The 13342-nt window shown below is 37.4% G+C and overlaps 1 protein-coding gene across 5 annotated transcripts in view; it reads left to right on the top strand.

The window, feature by feature from the left end:
* Positions 1-4176: 4176 nt before the first annotated feature.
* The window catches only part of ATG4C (autophagy related 4C cysteine peptidase), an 89235-nt gene continuing 80069 nt past the window's right edge, over positions 4177-13342 (top strand). The window contains exon 1 of one of the 5 annotated variants that reach the window (XM_078073022.1): positions 4177-4455. The gene's annotated coding sequence lies outside the window, so the exon portion shown is untranslated. Of the gene's footprint in view, positions 4456-5088; positions 5479-13342 lie in introns of those variants that run through there. The other 4 variants (XM_036091340.2, XM_078073021.1, XM_036091339.2 and 1 more) reach the window with 4 other exon arrangements.

Genomic DNA, 13342 nt, shown 5'->3' with positions numbered 1-13342 from the left:
GCTCAAATCTTTCTCTTAAACTTCATATCTAACTGCCTCCTGGATATAGCCATCTGGCAATTCTTTAAGCATTTCTTTTTTTTTTTTTAAAGATTAAAAAAAAAAGGTTTTATTTTCAAGTAATTTCTACACCCAATTTGGGGCTCAAACTCACAACTCTGAGATCAAGGGCCGCAAGCTCTTCTGATTGAGCCAGCCAGGTGCCCCAACCATTCCTAACTCAACATATGGAAAATTGGAAAAGCAGAAACCTGGGGGTCTTTCTTGATTCCTTCTCCCCCTCATACCTCCTTTTGATTCTATTATCCTAATATCTCTGACCAATTCTTTTGTTTTTTTTAAATCACTATTTACTTCAGATTTCCCATTTTTTAATATGAATTATGAAAACAATATCTTAACTGTTCTTTTCAGCCCAAGACATTCTCCATAACACTGCAGCCTAAAATGCAATCTAATTATGTCATTCCCTAAATGGTTCCCTATATAACCAGGTTAAAGTCCAAGATTTTTAACATAGTACACAAGACCCCTTTAGGAAATAGCCCCAGTCTGTCTTTCCAGTTTTGTATCCTACCACTCCCTCACTCTCATGTTCCAGCTGTAATGAATTTATGAGTTATTCTACATTGGTTGAGCCTCCCTCTTCTGCAGTTGGTGAATTATTTTTGCCATTTAAGTTATCTCAGGACTTTCTCCTCTAAGGTCCCTCAATTTGAGAGTAACTGACACTCCTCGTTCTCTTAATACCTTGTCCATACCTCTATCATAATGTTTATCACACTGTATTGTGGGACCATAATTTTCCTATCTGAATTCTCTTCATATTTCCAGGATTTAGCACAGTGCTGGGTGTTTGGTAGATATAAGCTGTGGCTAGATCGTGTGTGGCATTTCAAGACTAAGGTTCACTTTGCAGCACTTGCTGAATGTGGCTATGTAATGAAAGGGAGGATGGAATAATATTGCATTTAGGAAGGAAGCTGAATCCACTGAACTCACTTTCAAAATTATGAGGATTCTGTAGCTAGGTTGAGGTACAGAAGGCAGTGGAGAAATAGAAAGAGATTGAAGATGTAGGAGAAGTGATGGAAATAAGGTCACTTGGAAAGGAGGAAAGGTTTTAAGTTTTCCTCAAAATATTTTTTTTAGCTTTTGAAGGCCTACAAGTTATTGGTCTCATCAAGGGCTGAGCTCAATTTATCTCAAGATAATATTCTTGACCAGGGATTCATGTTACACATTTACTTATTAAACAGACCTTTCATCTCTCCTTGGGTTCAGAAGGGAAATGGATAAAGAAGTATTCTTGGTAGAAGTTAAGGATTAAAAGTTTACTAAAAAATCTTGAGTTGTATCACAATCAATGCTACTAGGATGGCTGGTAGGGTTTCAAAGTATATACCTGGGATATGATGACATTTTAGAAAGGTCTTGACACTTAAAATAAATGTTGTTTTATATATATATATATATATATATATATATATACACACACATACACACACACACAGCAATAAATGTTCTTTCATGTTTTTGAGTGCATTCTGATTAATGAAATATTCTGGTTTTAATACCTGTTTTATTATATAATCTGAATTACTAATTAAGAAAATGAAGCTCGGATGTTAAAAATAGCTTATATTAAAACTACATAGTATGGTGGCGCCTGGGTGGCTCAGTCATTACGCGTCTGCCTTCGGCTCAGGTCATGATCCCAGGGTCCTGGGATCGAGCCCCGCATCGGGCCCCCTGCTCCGTGGGGAGTCTGCTTCTCCCTCTCCCACTCCCCCTGCTTGTGTTCCCTCTCTCTGTCAAATAAATAAATTAATTAAATATTAAAAAAACAAACAAACTGCATAGTATGAGTAAGAAGGGAGTGTCAGGGCTTCAGACATCACTCTGAACTCCCACAAACACTTATGGAGAGCAAGTTACTCTGAACAAAGTACTGTGGTAGAGCTGAGAGGGACACAAATATTTAGGATGTGGTTCCTGCCTCTTAGAAGGTATATTAGCTAGTATAGAGTTCCAATTAACCAAATGCATAAGTGATTATTAGTAGATTATGTTACATATATTTTACTTTCCGTTTTCTATTCAGACAAGGCTCTCTTATCATTTCCCTTTTAAATCTTTCCTAACTATCAAAACTCTCTGTGCTTCAGAAATAGACTGTAGTGGCTAAACAAAGTGCTTTGTCCTTAGCAGGACTAATTGTGTATTTGTTGCACTGAAATGAATATCTTGTCCAGCTTTAACTCTCCTATGCTTGGCAATTGGCTGAATTGGAAAGTCAAAGACACGTTTAAAAATGAGGACAGAATATTGCTGAGTATTGCAGCTGCCAAGAATCTCCTTTTAAAACCTAAAGTCTGTTACATAAATTATGTACTCTTTAAACCCTCTTCCATGTTCATTTACACAATTGATCATTGAAATTACTTTAGAATATGCATATCAATTATTTAGCATATTTTAAAAGCTTCCTTAATAACATCTTTAATAAGTGGATGCAATTATGTATTTATTTACTGCAAACAGTTATGAATAACAGATAACCTAATTATAGTTTATCATTACCTCTAATCATTCCAATGGAAAGGTTTCTCTTACTGCATTCGTATTGTTGGTGCATGAGTATGGAAAGCAGCAGATTGTTTTCTGTGATCATAGATTTTAAATATTTACTCGCTAGTGCTGCATAATTCAGCACACTGTAGTTGGAAAGCAGTTTGTATGGTAGTGGATGTCTTGTCGGTGTTACAGAATAGTTTCCCTCTGTGACTTCTGTGTGAGGTTGTAAAAATGGAAAGTATTCTACTTCGTTTTTCTAACCAGTTAAAATCTGTTTAGCTGTAAATCCATAGAAAACCAATGTTTATGGTATATATCAATTTTATTTTGTATAATTACCATATAGTTTAAGAATTCAAGCATTGTTTCTCATGGGCTACTAGTGCACAATATCAAAAATAAAATATATTCATTCAGGGGTGCCTGGGTGGCTCAGTCGTTAGGCGTCTGCCTTCGGCTCAGGTCATGATCCCAGGGTCCTGGGATTGAGCCCCTCATCGGGCTCCCTGTTCCGCGGGAAGCCTACTTCTCCCTCTCCCACTCCCCCTGTTTGTGTTCCCTCTCTCGCTGTCTCTCTTTCTGTCAAATAAATAAATAAAATTAAAAAAAAATTCATTCTTGGTAATCTAAATCTTTATGAAAGTAACAAAAAGGCATCCAGACAGCTTGTTTGATACATGCTATCTGTCCTAAGAAATGAAAACAAAGTTCTGTATTTTAAAATATGGAACCACAGGCTATTTAATGAGGCAAGAAAACAGTTATTTTGTTTTGTTCACTCTAATAAATGTTACATTTATGATCTTGCTATATCCTTTGTGTGATTGGTTACTTGGTTGCCTTACCACATAATAGAAAATAAATAGTTCTAGTTATAATGAAAATAATCCAAACCATTAACACGTTAAAAAAGTGAAAAAATTTTAAAATTTAATTTTGAACTTTCAACTCGGCATTCTGAAAGATTTCCTTTGCCATGTGGGTGCACAGTCCGGCAGTACAGATTGTTAATTTTTCACTCCCAGCTCTTACTATAATTTCTTACGCAATTCAGGAGCATGTGTGGCAGTTCCAACACAATCTTTCAGTACTGCAAAACGACCTAGGATTACACTTTGCAATAATTTAGTATCATACTCCTTATGAGTGTGGATAAAAATTTCCATTTCATAAAAAGCGTTTATACGGTCCTGAGTTTCAATCCTTGAAAATAATCGGAATGTGGAAAATGCACACATTCCTTAATATTTTATAAGTATTTACCTACAGTCTCAACTATAGCTTGGCTTAGAGAACCTTCACAACAGGATAGCACAGAATAGCGGCATTTTTATCAAAGTGGGTCTACATTTTTCCAAGGAATTTAGTGACTCCTCTGAAATCACATCCCGGGTCTGCGACTGTCAGGAGGAGAGCAAAGAATGAGGGGGCGCAGTGCATGCTGGGTCTTGTAGTTCTGGTGCCAAAGGAGAGGGCGTGGCGTGGCGTGGCACGCTGGGAGTTGAAGTCCAATTGTCCCGCGGGAACTGCAAGCAGGGGTAATGTGGATTGTCTATCAGAGACACCAATTACAGAGAGATACTTTCCCTTGGCTCTGCGCTTGCCGTATTGGTGACCTAGGGGCTGGGGTGGCGAACAGTGGGGAAAAAGGATGAAGTGGAGCATGGCTCTGTGGGCCGTTGATGTTGCTACGACTAATCAAAAGGATTTAGTGCCCCGGAAGTGGCTGACCTACTGGGATCGAAGGGGGAGGCCTTTCCTCTTACTACGGTGGCCGGGGAGCTCGAGTGTCTGTGGCTGCGGCGCTGAGGTCGGAGCGTTTGCGTGTGTACTGGCTGCTTTTGGGGCGGCTGCTGCTAGAGCTGGAACATTTCCCGGGTTGGTGGCTCCTGCACATTTTTTTATACTTCTCCAGTTCTGTTTCGGTGAGGGGCGATTTGAGCCTAGCGGAGTCAGGAGAAGGTTGGGACTTAGTGTTTCTGGTCCCCAAGTGACCGGGTTTTGGGGGGACCCTGCCCTCTGTGGAGATCCTGTGGCCAACTGTTTAGGCTCTCTTTGAGGATTTTGGCGCCTCCCTCATCTACTTTCTAGTGTAATTTGTCTTCTGACCCCTGGCCCTTCCTGGGCTCCAAACCTAACAAACCGTAAGCCTTCCTGTAGGCAGCTGTTCCCCTCTCCTTGTAGCTTTTCTTGGTATTCCAGATACGATCTCTTGTCCCCTAAGCTATCGCATCCGTTTAACTTTTTCCCATTAAAAAAAAAAAACAAAAACGAGAGAGAGAAATGAAAATCAAAACCAAAAATTAGATTCTGAAGGTCTCAATCTTCTCATTCCTAATACCTTTCCTCCTTTTTGGCCTTTGTTACTTCTGCAGACCTTAACACACTAGCTTGAATATCTTAATGCCTTTCCATCCAGACATTAACGTTCACTCCCTTTATCTGGTTCTCACGCATCCTCAATGCTTCCACCTCCATCCCATCTAAGGGTTTTATAGGTTGGAAGTTCGAATACATTCTTAGGATGACTGGTGAATCTGAGAGACGTCAGTGGTCAACTCGGCATATCTCTGCTTATAGAGTTTCTATTTCTTTAAGATTTCTTTGGCTTCCATTTTCGTTTTGTGTTGATCATTTTCCCACAAGGGGTTTGCTGCTACTCTACAGTTAGAGGAGAATACCTTGTCCTACAGCTCTTTGTATCTGAATTACTTAGGTGGGATATTTCCCCCCTCTATTCTTAGTGGGAACATATGTCCCCTGTGGAATTTGCAATGATTTTGTGTCGGTTAATAGCAGATAGACACAAGGGAATGCTCTTTTCTTCTTGCTTGCTTGTGATCTCTTAATTAGATAATGAGTCATTGAAAGTACCCAGAGGGATTGGAAAAGCTTTAAAAGGTAAAGTCTATGTATGTTCCAGTTTACAAATTAATAAAGCTTCTTTCCTGAAGGAAGAGTTTCTAATTGGTACAATAATCTGATGCTATATTGATTTATCAGTTCATTCTCTGTAAAATTTTGGGAACGGTTTAAAGTTAAAAATTAGCCAATATAAGGAATTGATAATGGAGTAAAAAAAGTTTAAAAACCATTTAACTAATGCTCTTTTTCTGTAAAATGGAATGCAAATATGTTGAAAAATTTATTTGTTGTAATTATTTGTGGTATATATATTTTTTAAGATTTTATTTATTTAGGGGCACCTGGGTGGCTCAGTCGTTAAGCACCTGCCTTCTGCTCGGGTCATGATCCCAGGGTCCAGGGATCGAGCCCCGCACTGGGCTCCCTGCTCCACGGGAAGCCTGCTTCTCTCTCTCCCATTCCCCCTGCTTGTGTTCCCTCTCTTGCTGTGTCTATCTCTATCAAATAAATAAATAAAGTATTAAAAAAAAGATTTTATTTATTTGAGAGGGAGAGAGAGAGATGATAGCGAGAGAGCACAAGCATGGGGAAGAGGGGAAAAGCAGGCTCCCCGCCCAGCAGGAAGCACAATGTGGGGCTTGATTCCAGGACTCTGGGATGATGACCTGAGCTGAAAGCAGACACTTAACTGACTGAGCCACCCAGGCGCCCCATGGTGTATTTTTATATATTTTGATACAGCTGGTAAAACAGCATTGTATACTCTTCACTAATACTTTGTAGACAGAAATTTTTGTACTTCCTGGCTTTATGGGGACTGTGTAACTCAAATAAGTTTGCAGTTTTTCTTTTATTCTGATTATTGCACTATGGAAATCCTAATAGTAAAACTTTCGTTCTTCTTTGAGCAGTCAAATATAATCTATACATGTCAGTAAAATATAAATACTTGTACCCTGTCAAATTGGAATTATTCCTAATTAGTCAGAAATGCTTTTAGCCATGCTTATGATTTGGAGCTAAATATATATTTCAGATTTAATTCACTCATAGAATTCTTGATTGGATAAACGATTAAGAGGCTAGATATTATGCAAACTTTTGATATTTTTCCTGAGATTTTATTCATTTTGTAAGCATTTATTGAATATGTCTTGCTATTTAACTATTGTCAGAAAAATCATCAAGGGCGCCTGGGTGGCTCAGTCGTTAAGCGTCTGTTCCGCTCAGGTCCTGGGATCGAGTCCCGCATTGGGCTCCCTGCTCAGCGGGGTCTGCTTCTCCCTATCCCTCTGCCGCTCCCCCTGCTTGTGCTCTCTCTCAAATAAATAAAATCTTTAAAAGAAAAAAAAATCATCAAAACATTTATTGAGAGCATCCTCTTGTCCTCAGCTCTGTACTAGATGCTGTTAAAGCATTATTGGATTTAATCAATATAACAACTCAGTGAGCTGGTGAACATTATTTACATTTAGCAGATGAAGAAACTGAAGCTCAAACAGTTCAAGTCATTTAGTTAGTCCAGTTCGTTTTGACTCTTCCCACTATACCACAGCTGCAAAGATGTGTTCTCTATCCAGGAATATATAAGGAACATTAATTCAATAAGTATTTTTTGAAGCAGCTGTTATTTGGTACATGATATATATTATCTGTTGCTGGAGATATAACAGTGAACAAAAGAGACAAAAGTCCCTGCTCTTGAAGAAAATTCTAAATTGTAGGGGAGAGGAAAGAGAAGGAGGGACAGATAACTGGACTGCTTTGTATCTTTAGTTCCTTGCACACGCAAGTGCACAGTTTTGGTTGAATTTGAAACAGATGTTTAGGGCGCCTGGGTGGCTCAGTCGTTAAGCGTCTGCCTTCGGCTCAGGTCATGATCCCAGGGTCCTGGGATCGAGTCCCACATCGGGCTCCCTGCTCGGCGGGAAGCCTGCTTCTCCCTCTCCCACTCCCCCTGCTTGTGTTCCTGCTCTCACTATCTCTCTCTCTGTCAAATAAATAAATAAAATCTTTAAAAAAAAAAAAAAAAGAAACAGATGTTTAAATGAATGAAGCTATGACAAGAGTTCAGATATATAGCAAGGAGGAATTAGATAGATCTAGTGTTATTTTAGTGGGACTGGGAGAAAGGAATAGATTTGATAGCTGTTGGTGAAAGAACCAGTAGGTTCTGTTAATATTCAGTGTTGGGAGTAGCGTGGTGGCCAAAGGAGAAAGGGAGGCTAGATTACCAAGTTTGAACTGAGTGGACCGGGTGTGTTATTGATTTACTTATTTCATCAAATCATGAGATTAAAAAAAAAAATTCCAAGATGCACCTTTGTTTTATGAACCAGTATGAAAGAAAAAAATATTGCCAATGTAACAAAGATCGTCAACTATAAGATGTATTCATTTTCAGAGTTAGAATGTAAATGTATGATCTAGAAATGATGAAATAAAGTACTCCTTATGGTTGGTGGACCTTATAACTAATTTTTTTCTGTTTATAAATAAACTTGCAATCTTTGACATGCATTCAATCATTTAGCATTTATTAACTGGGCAGTCTCCTAGGTCACAATGATGAAATGGTGAGTAAATACAATTTCTACCCGCATAGAACATATTGTATAACTGGGGAGGCAGACATAAATCAAATGTTCAAAGAAATTTAAAGTTTGCAGTTATTTAAGTGCTATAAGAAAGGGCTTGATGTTATACAGAGGAAAAACTGCTTACAAGAGGGACAGCAGTGTGGATAGGGAGAGGCCAGATGAAAAGAGGAAAATATCCTGGGCAAGATGGTGGTGAAGATGGAAGTGGGTGGATTTAGAGATATTTAGGAGGTGGAACTAGGTGATAGACTGGATGTGAGGAATGAGGGAGAGGAAGGTGGTGCCTAGCTTTTTGGCTTATGTAACTGGATGGATAGTGGTACAGTTCATTGAGAGAACACTATAAGATGACCAGGTTTGGCGGGACATGGTTTGTTTGTTAATATTTTTTTATGGTGGCATCAGTTTTCAAGGTTAATTTCTTGTTTTTTTCTTTTATGTCATTGTTTGAATTAAGTATACTTGAGGAATGGTGTACCTGAAATAAATTTTTTCAGTGTTTTTTTTTTTTTTTTTCTTGAGTGAGCAGGGATAAAGTTCTAGATGAAAGCATTTGGAAATATGTTGGTATTTGTTCTGAGTTTATATGTAACATATTCAACCATATATATGAATAGGTATATGATCTTTATTTTCACGTGGGATTATGGGCAATAAATTGGGCATCTGGTTAAATTCTAACTTCATTCAATTAGTGTGTATGTAAATTTAAATGTGTATTAGGGAAGAAAGACATGCTCTTGATTTTTCCTTGAAATGTCTCCTTTGTGTAACTTTTGATAGATGTTGAATCAATACAGTCAGTTTATTTTTTAAATTTTATGTTTCATAGTAAAGCAGTAGAATGTGTAGAGCAGAGAGCATGGCCTCTGGAGTCAGACTGCCTAGATTCAAGGTGTGTTTTGCTATTTACCAGCAATATGACCTTGTAGAAGTTATTTAGTCTTTCCAAGCCTTTTTCCCCCTTAATCTATAAAATGAGGATAATAATAGTATCTGCATTATAGAGTGGCTGTAAGGATTAAATGAGATGATATATGTGCATAGGTTAACAAAATTCCTGGTACAGAGTTTGTGTTTATTATTGTTACAGATATGGGTCTGAAATTATCTGTGTGTCTGTAACAACATTTTCATTATAGAGATCCTTATAACTAAAAGATCTCAATTGGAGAAAAAATTTGCTTGGTTAGTCATATTTGGATTTGGAGTAAATATTATGTAAGATAGTTTTGCTGATTCATAATTGTCCTAGATGAGTTAACACATGTCCTCTTTTAAGTATTTTCATTAGAGATTATGTTTAGTCTACAGCTATAATAGAAAACTAATGGTGGCTTGGTTTGTAATTACTTATTATTTGTTAGGATTATTACTTTTATTTTTAGCCAAACCTTTCTAAACCTCATACTTGCTTTTAGTGCTTATGGAAAGGATAAAAAAGTAGTTAGACTTAATCAGTCAATTTAATTTCCACCCTACTTTTTTCTCCCAACATTTTTCTTTTGAAAGTTTCAAACCTAGGGCGCCTCGGTGGCTCAGTCAGTTAAACGTCTGCGTTCAGCTTAGGTCACGATCCCGGTGTCCTGGGATCTGAGTCCCTGCTCAGTGGGGAGCCTGCTTCTCCTTCTGCCCCCCCCCCCCACTTGTGCACGCTCTCTTGCTCGCTCTCTCTTGAAAAAAAAAAATCTTAAAAAAAAAGAAAGTTTCAAACCTATAAAAAAGCTGAAAGAATAGTACAGCGAGTACCTGTATATCTTCTGTTTAGATTCAGTAGTTGTTAACATTATACCTCATTTTGCTTTCTCTCTCTCTAAATACACACACATCGCATGCTTTCTTTTTCTTGCTGAACCATTGGAAACTAAGGTGGAGTCATCCTGACACTTCAATCCTAAGTTCTTCATCATCTATCTCCTATGAGCCAGGACATTCACCTACATAGCTGTAATGCTATGTGCACACCCAAGTAATTTAACCCTGATTGATAATACTATCTAATGTATAGGCCATATTAAAAATTTGAATTTACCCAGATGTTTATCTGTAATGTCCCTTAAAGCTTTAAAAAAATACTTAAAAAATACTTCCAATTGGGGCACCTGGGTGGCTCAGTCGGTTAAGCATCCAACTCTTGATTTCTGCTCAGGTCATCATCTCAGGGTCCTGGGCTTAAGCCCCGCATTGGGCTCTGTGCTCAGTGCAGCGTCTGCTTGTCCCTCTCCCTCTGCTCCCCCCCCCACTTGCACTCTCGCTCTCAAATAAATAAATAAATAAATAAATCTTTTAAAAAAATCCTTCCAATCAGAGATTATGAATTTTCTTAGTTGTTATGCCTGTTTTCTTTTATCTAGAGCAATTCCCACCTTTTCTTTTTCCTCCTTCCTTTTTTTTGTTTTTGTTTCTGTTTTTTGGTCTTTCAAGACTGACAGTTTTGTTGAAGAGTCCAGGCCATTTTGTTTTGTAGAGTGCCTCACAAAATGAATTTGTCTGATTGTTTTCCCACAATTTCAGGTTAAATATTTTTTTAAAAACTGTTACATAGGAGATATTGTAAACTTTCCATTTCACCACTTCAGGAAGAATATAATGGCAGTTTGTCCCATTATTGGTAATGTTAAGATCAGTCATTTACGTTAGCCAGATTTCTACATCCTAATGTTATCTTTTCCCTTTTGAACTTAATAATTAATCTATGGGGGAAATACTTTGAGATTGTTGGATATTCTGTTTTCCAACAATTTTTTTTTCTATCCTTGGTTTTAGTAGCCATGGATCTTCCTTACCTGAATCAATCATTGCATTGGTGGTTGCCAGATAGTGGTTTTCCAGTTCTCTCAATCCTGCATGTTTGTTGACTGTCTTCTCTAAAGAAGAGCTATTCTTCCTCTCTTCTATTATTTTAGTATCACTATGTACCCAAGAATTCTTTAAAAAAAAATTTATCGGTTATAAATCTGTACCATTCTTCTTCTTCCCTTTTCTTCCTCTTCTAAGATTTATTTATTTATTTATTTTTTAAAGATTTTATTTATTTATTGGACAGAGACATAGCGAGAGAGGGAACACAAGCAGGGGGACTGGTAGAGGGAGAAGCAGGTTTCCCATGGAGCAGGGAACCTAATGCAGGACTCAATTCCAGGACCCTGGGATCATGACCCGAGCTGAAGGGTCGGGTCATGATCCCAGGGTCCTGGAATTGAGTCCTGCATTAATTTTGTTAATGATTAAATAATTTAACCCTGTATGTTGCTTCTTATGCAGACTGCTTATTTTACCACTTGCAAAGTTGCATTTTAAAGTATGGAGGCTCCAACCATTCATAGTTACCTTGGACCCATCAGAGGTTACCTGACAGGCAGATGCTTAACTGACTGAGCCACCCAGGTGCCCCTTCTTTTTTTTTTTTTGAAGTAGGCTCCACACCCAGTGTGAGGCTTGAACTCATGACCCTGAGATCAAGAGTCTTATGCTCCACCGACTAAGCCAGCCACATGCCCCACCATTATTCTTTTTGATGATTAAATTATCTCAAATTTGATTAGTCAACTTCAAGCCAGTTGCTGTGGCCTTTGCAAACGTTCACCTTGGTATTTGGGCACACTATTATTTTTTTGTACAATAAGACGTTCTAGGCTCACCTTGTATATTCCCTGCCTAGACCTGGATTAGTCATTCTACCATGGAGTCCTGGTTCAATTTAGTTGCAAATGGTACTCAGAAACCAAGATTTGGGCATTGAATATATTCATCGCTACTGGAGTATCATTGCTTTTAGGTCCTTTAAATGGATACACACATGCACACACCCCCCACACACTTATAGGATACCTTTAATTCAAATTCAGAACCACAGAATTCATCTTCACCTTCTGGCAGTTCATATTTGTATCTCCTTTTTCCTACAGGGAAAATTCTGATGCAAAACCATATCAGTATATTTACTCATCTAATCTCCTGTAAAACACTTAAGATAGTTTTGGTATTACTATACTGATATTCTTTCCAACAACAGATTTACCAATTAAAGATTTCTTTGCCATTTTATGTCCTTAGACTATATCCTGCTAAAGACCTATAGACAAATTATGTGTTCAAAGTTATTTGTATTATATTTTCTGTGTGATTATGTTATCAGCTTAAAATATAAAGTTCCTACTAAACTACATTTTAATAGACTCTTTCTGTAAAATAAGTTATCTGGTAAAATGACTAAAGTAGCCATAATAACTTAAAACTTTATCATAATATGTGTATTGTTATAGGGAACTCTAGAACAGTTATATCAGGTAGAAAATATGCATTTTTTTTATCTTTGTAAAGTTTTAAACCCTTAGCTTTATTTTCAAATTGATATACAATTGTTTAAAATTAGAAATGGGAAAATGACATTCAACAGTTCCATTTGTAAGCCAAAACAGTTGTGTGTGTGAACATTTTAAACAATGCTCTTTTGACTGATGATACAATTCAAGCATTAATCTTTAACAATAGACATAATTGTTGAGGGTACTTTAACTCCTTCCTAAGGATTTTGGCTAGTGTTATCCTTATTTACACCCAAAATAGTAAGATTTATATTATTTGTGTGTCCTTGGTCTTTGTATTTGAAGAATCCCAGTTGTGACTGTATGTGATATTTTTCTTGTGTGAATATTCTCATTGGAAAGGGGAAAAAATATTTCTCAATAATTGTAACATTTTATATTTCATTTCTACTGTGGGACATAACCATATTACATCTTAAGTTCTGGTTAGTTATAAATATCTTGCATTTTAGAATGTAAATTTTATTTACTTATTTTATTTATTTGTCAGAGAGAGAAAGAGCACAAGCAGGGCGAGCGGCAGGCAGAGGGAGAAGCAGGCTTCCCAGTGAGCAAGGAGCCCGATGTGGGACTCGATCGCAGGACCCTGGGATCATGACCTGAGCTGAAGGCAGACACTTAACTGACTGGGCTACCTAGGCGTCCCTAGAATGTAAATTTTATGGGGACAGGAACTGGGTTTCATGGCTCATTGTATCTCCCATAGTACCTTACAAAAGTAACCGCTCAAGTACTCGATGAATGAATAAATGTGATATTTTGTGTTTAAATGAGGTATAATTACTAGTCTCAATAATATGGATGCACCTTTTTGTAGCAGAAGTAACTAGTGGAATGGGACTTGGAAAAGATCTTGTCCATATTTACTTGTTAAACAAACCTCAAAATCAGTGTGTCCCAAACTGAATTGATGTTGCTAGTTCTACAATTCAGCTTGCTATTTATATCTCATTTTTTTTTTTGAAGATTTTA

Source organism: Halichoerus grypus, chromosome 5, assembly GCF_964656455.1.
Source record: "Halichoerus grypus chromosome 5, mHalGry1.hap1.1, whole genome shotgun sequence".
Taxonomy (NCBI): domain Eukaryota; kingdom Metazoa; phylum Chordata; class Mammalia; order Carnivora; family Phocidae; genus Halichoerus; species Halichoerus grypus.
The sequence above is the reverse complement of the archived record's forward strand: the minus strand, read 5'-3'. Positions and strand labels throughout refer to the sequence as shown.